The sequence below is a fragment of the Schistocerca cancellata genome, chromosome 1 (assembly GCF_023864275.1).
Source record: "Schistocerca cancellata isolate TAMUIC-IGC-003103 chromosome 1, iqSchCanc2.1, whole genome shotgun sequence".
Lineage (NCBI taxonomy): Eukaryota > Metazoa > Arthropoda > Insecta > Orthoptera > Acrididae > Schistocerca > Schistocerca cancellata.
This window is the reverse complement of record NC_064626.1, coordinates 1,215,419,416-1,215,433,129: the sequence shown is the minus strand read 5'-3', so window position 1 is coordinate 1,215,433,129 and position 13,714 is coordinate 1,215,419,416.

The following is a 13,714-nucleotide window of genomic DNA, read 5'->3' as shown; positions in this document are numbered from 1 at the left end:
GAATTAAATGCTTCCAGTTGCTGATCTGCTATATTGTAGCTAAATGATAAGGGATCTTTCTTTCTCTGTATTCGCAGTACATTACACTTGTCTACATTGCGATTCAATTGCCATTCCCTGCGCCATGCGTCAATTCGTTGCAGACCCTCCTGCATTTCAGAACAATTTTCCATTGTTACAACCTCTCGATATACTACAGCATCATCCGCAAAAAGCGTCAGTGAACTTCCGATGTCACCCACAAGGTCATTTATGTATATTGTGAAGTGAATAGCAACGGTCCTACGACACTCCCCAGCGGCACACCTGAAATCACTCTTACTTCGGAAGACTTCTCTCCATTGAGAATGACATGCTGCGTTCTGTTATCTAGGACTCTTCAATCCAATCACACATTGGTCTGATATTCCATATGCTCTTACTTTGTTCATTAAACGACTGTGGGGAACCGTATCGAACGCCTTGTGGAAGTCAAGAAACACGACATCCACGTTTCTACTTGATTCATTATTACATACAGAGACAGCGGATCTTCTGTCACAGTTTTAGTGTTGCAACATTACACACGTACTGGCCTCATAACATATGCAGACTAAAATGGCGAGTTACCGTGCTTGCAAACGGGGTGATAAGTTCTACTAAGTAGTCACCCACCTTGTGAAGTGTTGAGGGAGGGGTGTTTATCTCTCGTGCCTAACTTCGATGGAGTTCTTTGGAAGGTATCTCTGATCTCCTTTACCATTTCATCAAATGTGCATTTTCTGCCAGAACCTGACTATTCTTATACTCCCATCGGCTAGAAAAGTGTCATGCCAACTCTCAATTGTCTTAGTCTCTGGAGACTCGTTTTGAAATTGACGCCGGGAATTTTTTTGGACACCAACTGATGATTTCGTTTCTGGATACTATACAGGACGTTGGGCACTCTCTTCGGCCACGGTCATTTCTTGTAATTATTTGGCACCTGAAACAAGATAAAAGGAATTCTTCAGAAAAATAGCCTAAACAATACTTTTTATGTTACTTTTTATGTTGCTTTATATTAAGCAGGAAACTGCTAGTATCTATGTCTCACTTTTTTTATTGCATTTGGAAATCAATGAGGTTTCGTTTTGACACCTTGCGGTTTGCTACCTATCTCGTACGCACCTGCCGAGCGAGGTGATTGCTTGCATTCGAAAGGACAGAGGTTCAAATCCCCGTCAAGCCACCCAAATTTCCGTTTTTCTCGGTTTTCCTAAATCGCTTAATATAAATGTCGGAATGGTACCTTCAGAAGACATACATCCGAATTTGTTCGCCAGGACGAGCACGTGCCTCGTCTGCAATAACTTTGCTGTTGACAGGGATTCAACCTTTAATATTCCCCCCACTTTTCATCACAGTAACTTCAGTATTGATAAAATATGAAAGTCTAAGTTTCTCTGCCTCGTGATGACTGGGTGTTGTGTGATGTCCTTAGGTTAGTTAGGTTTAAGTAGTTCTAAGTTCTAGGGGACTGATGACCATAGATGTTAATTCCCATAGTGCTCAGAGCCATTTGAACCATTTGAACTCTAAGTTTGCTTTCCTCCTGCCCCTCAAAAGCATAAGCCCACCATATCATTTTGTCACTACCTCTACTCGCGTAAATAGAAACGTCAGACTTGGCTGCATGTATGAGACAACGCAAACTGATCCATAATAATTACTAACAAAAGTTAGAAAATGCTGGGAAAAAAGCGAATGTTGCACTTCCGGTTCAAAAAAGAACGCGCAAATGACGACAGGAAAAAGAAGAAATTCGTACGTATGTAAAAAGACCTGCTAGTCAGGTTGTGTCACCAATTTTCCTCCCCAGTTCTATTCAGTGCCTTCTCATTGCTTGCTCAATATACAGATTGAATAACATCTGGGATATTCTACAACCACGTCTCTGTCCCTTCTTAACCACTGCTTCCCTTTCATGTCCCTCGATTCTTATAACTGCCACCTGGTTTCTGTACAAATTGTAAATAGCCTTTCGCTCCCTGTATTTGACCCCTGCCACACTCAGAATTTGAAAGAGAGTATTCCAGCCAACATTGTCAAAAGCTATCCCTAAGTCTATCAATGCTATAAATTTAGGGGGCCGCGCGGGGTAGCCGCGCGGACTGGGGCGTATTGTCACGGTCCCAGTGCCTCCTCCCCCCCCCCCCCCCGTCGGAGGTAGAGTCCTCCCTCGGGCATGGTTGTGTGTGTTGTCCTTAGTGTAAGTTATTTTTAGTTAGATTAAGTAGTGTGTAAGCTTATGGACCGATGACGTTGTAAGTAGGCTGTTTATGTTTTTCTTATTGGCAACGTTACGTAGCGTTCTGTATGAAAATCACTGGCTGTGCTGTGTGCAGTCTGTAGCTAGTTTGCATTGTTGTCTGCCATTGTAGTGTTGGGCTGCGGCAGCTGGATGTGAACAGCGCGTAGCGTTGTACAGTTGGAGGTGAGCCGCCAGCAGTGGTGGATGTGGGGAGAGATTATCAAAACTCCGCCATCTCTCTCCCCACATCCACCACTGCTGGCGGCTCACCTCCAACTGTACAACGCTACGCGCTGTTCACATCCAGCTGCCGCAGCCCAACACTACAATGGCAGACAACAATGCAAACTAGCTACAGACTGCACACAGCACAGCCAGCGATTTTCATACAGAACGCTACGTAACGTTGTTGATAAGAAAACAAAACAGCCTACTTACGTAGCCCCCATGCTCCCCACAAAAATTTTACAAATTGTTTTGGGCAATGGCCAATAATGATTTGAAAAAATTTTTCATAATTACAATAACAAAGAAATCAAATGCACACACTTATTTATACAATGTTGGTCAAAAGCTAAAATTCTCTCACAGTCCATAAAGACAGTCCAGATTGTTCATCACAGTAAAATTTCAGTGGTTTTTTTTCAAAGTCTGAGCAGTAAAAGACAATGCACACTGAAGTAGTGGATTTCCATGCAGTCTTGAAGAAGTAGTGTTGTCCTTCCAACTGAAAGACAGTGCTGACTCTTGACATGCTGACAGGTAATGGCCCACAACAGAGTAAACCCACAGCAGAGTCATTCGAAGTTTTGAAGAATATTGGTAGGTAGGTCATCACAGAGCAGACCCACTGTAGTCCTGGTAGAGAGTATGGTATTGGTGGGCCACCAGAGGTGCAGACCCACTGCAGTCCTTGTAGAAATAATGGTATTGGTGAGTCAGCAAAGGTGTAGACCCACTTTGTTTGTTCTCTATTAAAATCTTTCATTTGCTTACTATGCCTATCAGTAGTTAGTGACTTCCGTAGTTTGAATCTTTTATTTAGCTGGCAGTAGTGGCGCTCGCTGTATTGCAGTAGTTCGAGTAATGAAGATTTTGGTGAGGTAAGTGATTTGTGAAAGGTACAGGTTAATGTTAGTTAGGGCCATTCCTTTGTAGGGATTTTTGAAAGTCAGATTGCGTTGCGCTAAAAAATATTGTGTGTCAGTTTAAGCACAGTCTTGAATAATTGTTGAAAGGGGAAGTTTCAACTTCAGCAGTTTGGTCCTGTTACACCTTACCACAAATTTCCAATTTTATGAACGTAGGTTTGTCTTTCTTTAACCAATGTTCTATGAGAAGTCGTAAATTCAGTATTGCCTCGCATGTTTTTAAATTTCTCCGGAATCCAAACCGGTCTTCCCCGAGGTCGGCTTCTACTAGTTTCTCCATTCTTCTATAAAGAATTCGTGTTAGTATTTTGCAACCACGACTTATTAAACTAATAGCTCGGTAATATTCACACCTGCCAGAACCTGCTTTCTTTGAACTTCGAAGTATTATATTGTTTTTCAAATCTGATGGTATTACACCTGTTTCATACATATTGCTAACCAGGTGGAAGAGTTCTGTCATGGCTGGCTCTCCCAAGGCTATCAGTAGTCTAAATCTTGTCTACTCGCGGGGCCTTGTTACGAATTAGATCTTTCAGAGCTCTGTCAAATTCTTCCGCAGTGTCTCGTCTCCTATCTCATCTACATCTGTCCTTTTCCATTTGTATCTTTCTTTAATATTGCTCTCAAATACATCTCCCTTGTATAGGCCCTCTATGTACTCCTTCCGCCTTTCAGCTTTCCCTTTTTTGCTTAGGAGTGGTTTTCCGTCTGAACTCTTGATGTTCATGCAGGTGGTCCTCTTTCCTCCACAGATTTGTTTAATTTTCCTGTAGGTGACATCTATCTTTCCCCTAGTGGTATATGCTTCCTGCTTATCCATTTTTCACTTCCTATCACTCTCATTTTTTAGACGTTTGCATCCCCTTCCTCCCGATCGATCCATTTATTACATTTTTATATTTTCTCCTTTTATGAGTAAAATCCCCCCATGAACCATGGACCTTGCCGCTGGTGGGGAGGCTTGCGTGCCTCAGCGATACAGATGTCCGTACCGTAGGTGCAACCACAACGGAGGGGTATCTGTTGAGAGGCCAGACAAACATGTGGTTCCTGAAGAGGGGCAGCAGCCTTTTCAGTAGTTGCAGGGGCAACAGTCTGGATGATTGACTGATCTGGCCTTGTAACATTAACCAAAACGGCCTTGCTGTGCTGGTACTGCGAACGGCTGAAAGCAAGGGGAAACTACAGCCGTAATTTTTCCCGAGGACATGCAGCTCTACTGTATGATTAAATGATGATGGCGTCCTCTTGGGTAAAATATTCCGGAGGTAAAATAGTCCCCCATTCGGATCTCCGGGCGGGGACTACTCAGGAGGACGTCGTTATCAGGAGAAAGAAAACTGGCGTTCTACGGATCGGAGCGTGGAATGTCAGATCCCTTAATCGGGCAGGTAGGTTAGAAAATTTAAAAAGGGAAATGGATAGGTTAAAGTTAGATATAGTGGGAATTAGCGAAGTTCGGTGGCAGGAGGAACAAGACTTTTGGTCGGGTGATTACAGGGTTATAAATACAAAATCAAATAGGGGTAATGCAGGAGTAGGTTTAATAATGAATAAAAAAATAGGAGTGCGGGTTAGCTACTACAAACAGCATAGTGAACGCATTATTGTGGCCAAGATAGACACAAAGCCCACACCTACTACAGTAGTACAAGTTTATATGCCAACTACCTCTGCAGATGATGAAGAAATAGATGAAATGTATGACGAGATAAAAGAAATTATTCAGGTAGTGAAAGGAGACGAAAATTTAATAGTCATGGGTGACTGGAATTCGTCAGTAGGAAAAGGGAGAGAAGGAAACATAGTAGGTGAATATGGATTGGGGGGAAGGAATGAAAGAGGAAGCCGCCTTGTAGAATTTTGCACAGAGCATAACTTAATCATAGCCAACACTTGGTTCAAGAATCATAAAAGAAGGTTGTATACCTGGAAGAATCCTGGAGATACTAGTAGGTATCAGATAGATTATATAATGGTAAGACAGAGATTTAGGAACCAGGTTTTAAATTGTAAGACATTTCCTGGGGCAGATGTGGATTCTGACCACAATCTATTGGTTATGAACTGCAGATTGAAACTGAAGAAACTGCAAAAAGGTGGGAATTTAAGGAGATGGGACCTGGATAAACTGAAAGAACCAGAGGTTGTAGAGAGTTTCAGGGAGAGCATAAGGGAACAATTGACAGGAATGGGGGAAAGAAATACAGTAGAAGAAGAATGGGTAGCTCTGAGGAATGAGGTAGTGAAGGCAGCAGAGGATCAAGTAGGTAAAAAGACGAGGGCTAATAGAAATCCTTGGGTAACAGAAGAAATATTGAATTTAATTGATGAAAGGAGAAAATACAAAAATGCAGTAAATGAAGCAGGCAAAAAGGAATACAGACGTCTCAAAAATGATATCGACAGGAAGTGCAAAATGGCTAAGCAGGGATGGCTAGAGGACAAATGTAAGGATGTAGAGGCTTATCTCACTAGGGGTAAGATAGATACTGCCTACAGGAAAATTAAAGAGACCTTTGGAGAGAAGAGAACCACTTGTATGAATATCAAGAGCTCAGATGGCAACCCAGTTCTAAGCAAAGAAGGGAAGACAGAAAGGTGGAAGGAGTATATAGAGGGTTTATACAAGGGCGATGTACTTGAGGACAATATTATGGAAATGGAAGAGGATGTAGATGAAGACGAAATGGGAGATAAGATACTGCGTGAAGAGTTTGACAGAGCACTGAAAGACCTGAGTCGAAACAAGGCCCCGGGAGTAGACAACATTCCATTTGAACTACTAATGGCCTCGGGAGAGCCAGTCATGACAAAACTCTACCATCTGGTGAGCACGATGTATGAGACAGGCGAAATACCCTCAGACTTCAAGAAGAATATAATAATTCCAATCCCAAAGAAAGCAGGTGTTGACAGATGTGAAAATTACCGAACTATCAGTTTAATAAGTCACAGCTGCAAAATACTAACGCGAATTCTTTACAGACGAATGGAAAAACTGGTAGAAGCCGACCTCGGGGAAGATCAGTTTGGATTCCGTAGAAATGTTGGAACTCGTGAGGCAATACTGACCTTACGACTTATCTTAGAAGAAAGATTAAGAAAAGGCAAACCTACGTTTCTAGCATTTGTAGACTTAGAGAAAGCTTTTGACAATGTTGACTGGAATACTCTCTTTCAAATTCTGAAGGTGGCAGGGGTAAAATACAGGGAACGAAAGGCTATTTACAGTTTGTACAGAAACCAGATGGCAGTTATAAGAGTCGAGGGGCATGAAAGGGAAGCAGTGGTTGGGAAAGGAGTAAGACAGGGTTGTAGCCTCTCCCCGATGTTATTCAATCTGTATATTGAGCAAGCAGTAAAGGAAACAAAAGAAAAATTCGGAGTAGGTATTAAAATTCATGGAGAAGAAGTAAAAACTTTGAGGTTCGCCGATGACATTGTAATTCTGTCAGAGACAGCAAAGGACTTGGAAGAGCAGTTGAACGGAATGGACAGTGTCTTGAAAGGAGGATATAAGATGAACATCAACAAAAGCAAAACGAGGATAATGGAATGTAGTCAAATTAAGTCGGGTGATGCTGAGGGAATTAGATTAGGAAATGAGACACTTAAAGTAGTAAAGGAGTTTTGCTATTTAGGGAGTAAAATAACCGATGATGGTCGAAGTAGAGAGGATATAAAATGTAGACTGGCAATGGCAAAGAAAGCGTTTCTCAAGAAGAGGAATTTGTTAACATCGAGTATAGATTTAAGTGTCAGGAAGTCGTTTCTGAAAGTATTTGTATGGAGTGTAGCCATGTATGGAAGTGAAACATGGACGATAACTAGTTTGGACAAGAAGAGAATAGAAGCTTTTGAAATGTGGTGCTACAGAAGAATGCTGAAGATAAGGTGGGTAGATCACGTAACTAATGAGGAGGTATTGAATAGGATTGGGGAGAAGAGAAGTTTGTGGCACAACTTGACTAGAAGAAGGGATCGGTTGGTAGGACATGTTTTGAGGCATCAAGGGATCACAAATTTAGCATTGGAGGGCAGTGTGGAGGGTAAAAATCGTAGAGGGAGACCAAGAGATGAATACACTAAGCAGATTCAGAAGGATGTAGGTTGCAGTAGATACTGGGAGATGAAGAAGCTTGCACAGGATAGAGTAGCATGGAGAGCTGCATCAAACCAGTCTCAGGACTGAAGACCACAACAAACAACAACAACATGAGTAAAATTCAGTATCTCTTGTGTTACCCGCGGATTTCTACTAGCCCTCTTCTCCTTAACTGCTTGAGGCTCTGCTGCCTTCACTATTTTTTCCCTGAAAGCTACACATTCTTCTCCACTGTATTCATTTCCCATGTTCTTGTCAAACATCTCCTAATGCTCAATCTGAAACTCTCAACAACCTCTGGTTCTTTCAGTTTATCCAGATCCCATCTCCTTAAATTCCTACCTTTTTGTAGTTTATTCAGTTTTAGCCTACAGTTCTTAACCAATAAATCGTGGTCAGAGTCCACAACTGGTTCTGGAAATGTCTCACACTTTAAAAATCCGTTTCCGAAATGTCCGACTTACCATTATATAATCCAATTTCGCAGGAGAGCTTCTTTGAAGTTTGGAAGGTAGGAGACGAGGTATTTGCGGAATTAGAGCTGTGAGGACGGGCCGTGAGTAGTGCTCGGGTAGCTCAGATGGTAGAGTACTTGCCCGCGAAAGGCAAAGGTCCCGAGTTCGAGGCTCGGTCCGGCACACAATTTCAATCTGCCAGGAAGTTTCATATCAGCGCACACTCCTCTGTAGAGTGAAAATTTCATTTTGATTACATAATAAATCTGAAATCTTCCAGTGGCTCTTCCACGTATACAACCTTCTTTCACGATTGTCAAACGAAGTCTCAGCAATGATTAAATTATGCTGTGTGCAAATTTCTACGAGGTGGCTTCCTCTTTCATTGCTTCTTCCCTGTCCAAAATGACTTACTATTTTTCCTTCTCTTCCTTTTCCTACTATCGAAGTCCAGTCTCCTATGATTATTAAATTTTCGTCTGCTTTCACTAGCTGAATAATTTATTTTATCTTCAATTTTTCTTCAATTGTAAGACGTGTCGGTCTCTCTCGTCAACAATACTTTGGTGCAGACGTTCCCTGCTACCACAATTATTTCCAACATGACAGCATTCCCAATATGACAAATATTAATTATTCCTACTTAATCCTATTAATAAAATATAAAGATCTTTCATAAATTGTGATTTGACAATAGATGATAGAAATATACACGTCTTACACAGTCTCTTCGTCATCTGCGGAGTTAGTTGGCATACGAACTTGTACTATCGTGGTTCGAATACAGTAAATTTCCTTGAGACTGAGAAGCTCCTGTCCACAAAATAGCACGGATCTAGAGAGCAATGTTCGCGCAAAACTTACATTGATTTTGTTTCTCACATGATATCCTGCGAACCAACAAGGAGTTTCCATATTCCTAGATGTCCAGAAGCCGTTTCACATAGTGCCCCACTACATACTGTCCGAGCAAAGGGATTAGATTCCAGGATATGTAAGTGGTTCGAAGGCTTCTTAAGTAACAGAACCCAGTACGTTGTCCTCGACGGCGAGTGTTCGAGTCGAGGATACCGTCATCAGCAGTATCCCACGGAAGTGTGATAGGATCGCTGTTCTTCTCTGTATACATAAATGCTCTGACGGACGGGGTGACCAGAAGTCTGCGTCTTTTTGTTGATGACGCTGTGGCCTAATTGAAACGTATCGTCCTTGAGTAACTGTGGGAGGGTACAAGATGACTTAGACAAAACTGCCAATTTATGTGAAGTATGGCAGCTTGCTCGAAAAGTAGAACATCTACATGGTTACTCTGCAGTTCACACCTAAGTGCCTGGCAGAGGGTTCATCGAACCATTTTCATACTACTTCTCTACCATTCCACTCTCGAATGGCGCGTGGGAAAAAGTAACACCAAAGCCTTTTCCCTTCGAGCTCTGATTTCTCTTATTTTGCTATGATGATCATTTCTCCCTACGTAGGTGGGAGTCAACAAAATATTTTCGCATTCAGAAGAGAAAGTTGGTGACTGAAATTTCGTAAATGGATCTCACCTCAAAGAAAACCGCCTTTGTTTCAGTGACTGCCACACCAACTATTGCGCGATAATGCGAAACGAGCTGCCCTTCTTTGCACTTTTTCTATATGCACTGTCAATCATACCTGGTAAGGATCCACACCGCGCAGCAATATTCCAGCAGAGGACGGACAATTGTAATGTACTCTGTCTCTTTAGTGGGTTTGTCGCATCTTCTAAGTGTTCTGCCTACAAAGCGCAGTCTTTGTTTCGCCTTCCTCACAACATTATCTATGTGGTCTTTCCAATTTAAGTTACTCGTAATTGTAATTCCTAGGTATTTAGCCGAATTGAGAGCCCTTAGATTTGTGCGATTTGTCGTATACCCAAAATTTATCGGATTTCTTTTAGTACCCATGTGGATGACCTCGCACATTTCTTTGTTTAGTGGCAATTGCCACTTTTCGCACCATACAGAAATTCTCTCTAGGTCATTTCGTAACTGGAATTGATCGTCTGACGATTTTACTAGACGGTAAATTAGAGCGTCATCTGAAAACAATCTAAGGGGGTTGCTCAGATTATCACCTAGATCATTTATGTAAATCAGGAACAGCAGAGGGCCTCTGACACTACCTTGCGGAACGCCAGATATCACTTCTGTTCTACTCGATGATGTACCGTCTATCACTACGAACTGTGACCTCTCTGAGAGGAAATCACGAATCCAGTCACTCAACTCAGACGACACTCCATATGCACGCAATCTGATTAACAGTCGCTTGTGAGGAACGGTATCAAAAGCCTTCTGGAAATCTAGGAATATGGAATCGATCTGAGATCCCTTGTCGACAGCACTCATTACTTCATGGGAACAAAGAGCTAGCTGCGTTGCACAAGAACGATATTTTCTGAATCCGTTTTGGTTATGTATCAATAAGTCATTTTCTTCAAGGTGATTCATAATGTTAGAGTACAGTATATACTCCAAAATCCTACTACAAATTGAGGTCAGTGATGTGGGTCTGTAATTCAATGGGTTACTTCTATTTCCTTTCTTGAATATTGGTGTGACCTATGCTACTCTCCAGCATTTAGGAACAGACCTTTCGTCAAGTGAGCGGTTGTATATGATTGCTAAGAAAGGCGCTATTGTGTCTGCATACTCTGAAAGGAACCTGACTGGTATACCATCTGGACCTGAAGAAAAGCGTAAGTTAATGCAAATGAGCAGAAAAAAAAATCCTGTAATGTTCAAATACAGCATTAGTTGTGTGCTGTTTGATGCTGTCGATTAGATACATAGGCGTAACGTTGCGAAGCGATGTGAAATGGAACAAGCAGATAAGTACGGTACCAGGCAAGGTGAGTGGTTGACTTTGGTTTACTGGACGAATTTTGAGAAAGTGTGGTTCATATGTAAAGGAGAGAGCGTGTAGAAAACTAGTGCGACGCATTCTTGAGTTCTGCTCGAGTGCTTGGAATAACCACCAGGCGGGGTTAAAGGGAGACGTCTAGAGACCGGCTGCTAGATTTCTTGCTGGTAGGTTCGCTGTTCGCTCAACATGCAAGTATTACATATATGCTCCGAGAACGCAAGTGGGAATCCGTTGAGGGAAGACGCGCAACGCTTGTGAGTGTGTGGGTTTTATTTTGTTAAGTTCCGCAATGTATTGATCCAACAAGTACCCTTTGGCTCCTGCAAGAAACAATTTCCACCTCACACTACTACAGAAGTCAGACACTCCCAATATACCAACAAGAACTGCTTGAAAACATTCAGCAACAAATATCTTCCGGAGTCGTCCACTGTAAAGAAAAGACACAAAAATATTCTATATATTTTTACGTAACTAGTGGAATACTTGGGCACAGGAGTTTTGCTAGTTATTGTAAGATAAACATTAAACGAACAAGAAATATTATTTATTGCAAAAACATTCTGAGAAATCAAGTGAAACTTTTTCTTATAAAATAATAATAAATTTCTGGGCTCTTTTCGGAACAGTAGATTGCCTCTTATGGATAGGAATGCTATTATTTTACAAAGTATGGAAAGGTTCTTTTCTCCCTTTTCTTTAAGAATGTTACTTACTCGGCAGAATGGCGGAGAGCCGCGCCTACACAACTTGAATAACTTTCTAGGTACGGGCAAGGCTGTCACGTGAGAAATGAAGTGGAGTGTACTGTTAGGGAGGACAGATGGGGCTCGCATACGCTATAGCGCACAATACCGTGAGCTGCGACGACTGCTGCCTGCATCGCTCGCTGCTGCTGCCAAATAACACAACTATCTCTTTCTATCTGGATTGACCTTCGCCAATCAAACTCTCCCTACGCCTTGATGAAGTCAAGGACTCCTATCCGCCCCTAGTCTAACTATTGGTCAGATAACCAATCCACTGTGATGCCACTCAATACTCGCTCGCAGGTGTATAACTAGTACTCTGTCCATGTTCACACCGCACAATAAGGGTGGCGGCCAACACAGTGAACAACGCTTAATTGCGAGCGGCTCAATGTAGAGTGTCACTCCGATTCGCTAACGGCAGATGTGCTCTCCCAGTGAAGTACTGAGGAGAGGCTTTGTTCCTCGCTCTTTGCGTACACATACAGGGCTATTACAAATGATTGAAGCGATTTCATAAATTCACTGTAGCTCCATTCATTGACATATGGTCACGACACACTACAGATACGTAGAAAAACTCATAAAGTTTTGTTTGGCTGAAGCCGCACTTCAGGTTTCTGCCATCAGAGCGCTCGACAGCGCAGTGAGACAAAATTGTGACAGGAGCCGAGAAAGCGCATGTCGTGCTTGAAATACACTCACATCAGTCAGTCATAACAGTGCAACGACACTTCAGAACGAAGTTCAACAAAGATCCACCAACTGCTAACTCAATTCGGCGATGGCATGCGCAGTTTAAAGCTTCTGGATGCCTCTGTAAGGGGAAATCAACGCGTCGGCCTGCAGTGAGCGAAGAAACGGTTGAACGCGTGCGGGCAAGTTTCACGCGTAGCCCGCGGAAAATTGGCTCATGCCACAACTGGAGACCGACACCGCCGACTTCATCTTTCAACAGGATGGTGTTCCACCGCACTTCCATCATGATGTTCGGCATTTCTTAAACAGGAGATTGGAAAACCGATGGATCGGTCGTGGTGGAGATCATGATCAGCAATTCATATCATGGCCTCCACGCTCTCCCGACTTAACCCCATGAGATTTCTTTATGTGGAGTTATGTGAAAGATTCAGTGTTTAAACCTCCTCTACCAAGAAACGTGCCAGAACTGCGAGCTCGCATCAACGATGCTTTCGAACTCATTGATGGGGACATGCTGCGCCGAGTGTGGGAGGAACTTGATTATCGGCTTGATGTCTGCCGAATCACTAAAGGGGCACATATCGAACATTTGTGAATGCCTAAAAAAACTTTTTGAGTTTTTGTATGTGTGTGCAAAGCATTGTGAAAAAATCTCAAATAATAAAGTTATTGTAGAGCTGTGAAATCGCTTCAATCATTTGTAATAACCCTGTACTAAAATGGCTCAAATGGCTCTGAGCACCATGGGACTCAACTGCTGTGGTCATAAGTCCCAGAGAACTTAGAACTACTTAAACCTAACTAACCTAAGGACATCACACACATCCATGCCCGAGGCAGGATTCGAACCTGCGACCGTAGCGGTCGCGCTGTTCCAGACTGTAGCGCCTTTTTTTTTTTATAAATCTCATTTTGTTCGCTTTCGTTCGTTGCATTGGCTCGGGGCGGACGCCGTAAGACATCCGTTTCAGTTCGTTGTTGATCGGTGCACTCAGTTTTTTATTACAGAGGGCAGCTAACCCTCTGACCGAACACGCTTTAACCGCTCGGCCACTCCGGCCGGCTGTACACATACTAGCGCACTCGCTCTCGTTACGTGTTCCTGCTCCGAGAGCGACAACGGAACGGCTCGTTTTTTTGGAAAAGTTGCATGGGTATATCATTCGCTGTCTTCCCTCACTCCTCTGACTCTTTGCGTCAGAAGTATTCCGCCAATCAGCGTTGCTCTTTAAAATGAGCAGGATGACGTTTCGTTTAAGTTGACCAGGAAATCTGTAGCATCTCCGTTAGGCATATACTGTCCTCCTGTGAGAACTTCATAACTACGCAGTCAGTCTGTGAAAAAATCCGTCTTCTGGGCGCTCCCACACAAAGTAATGGAA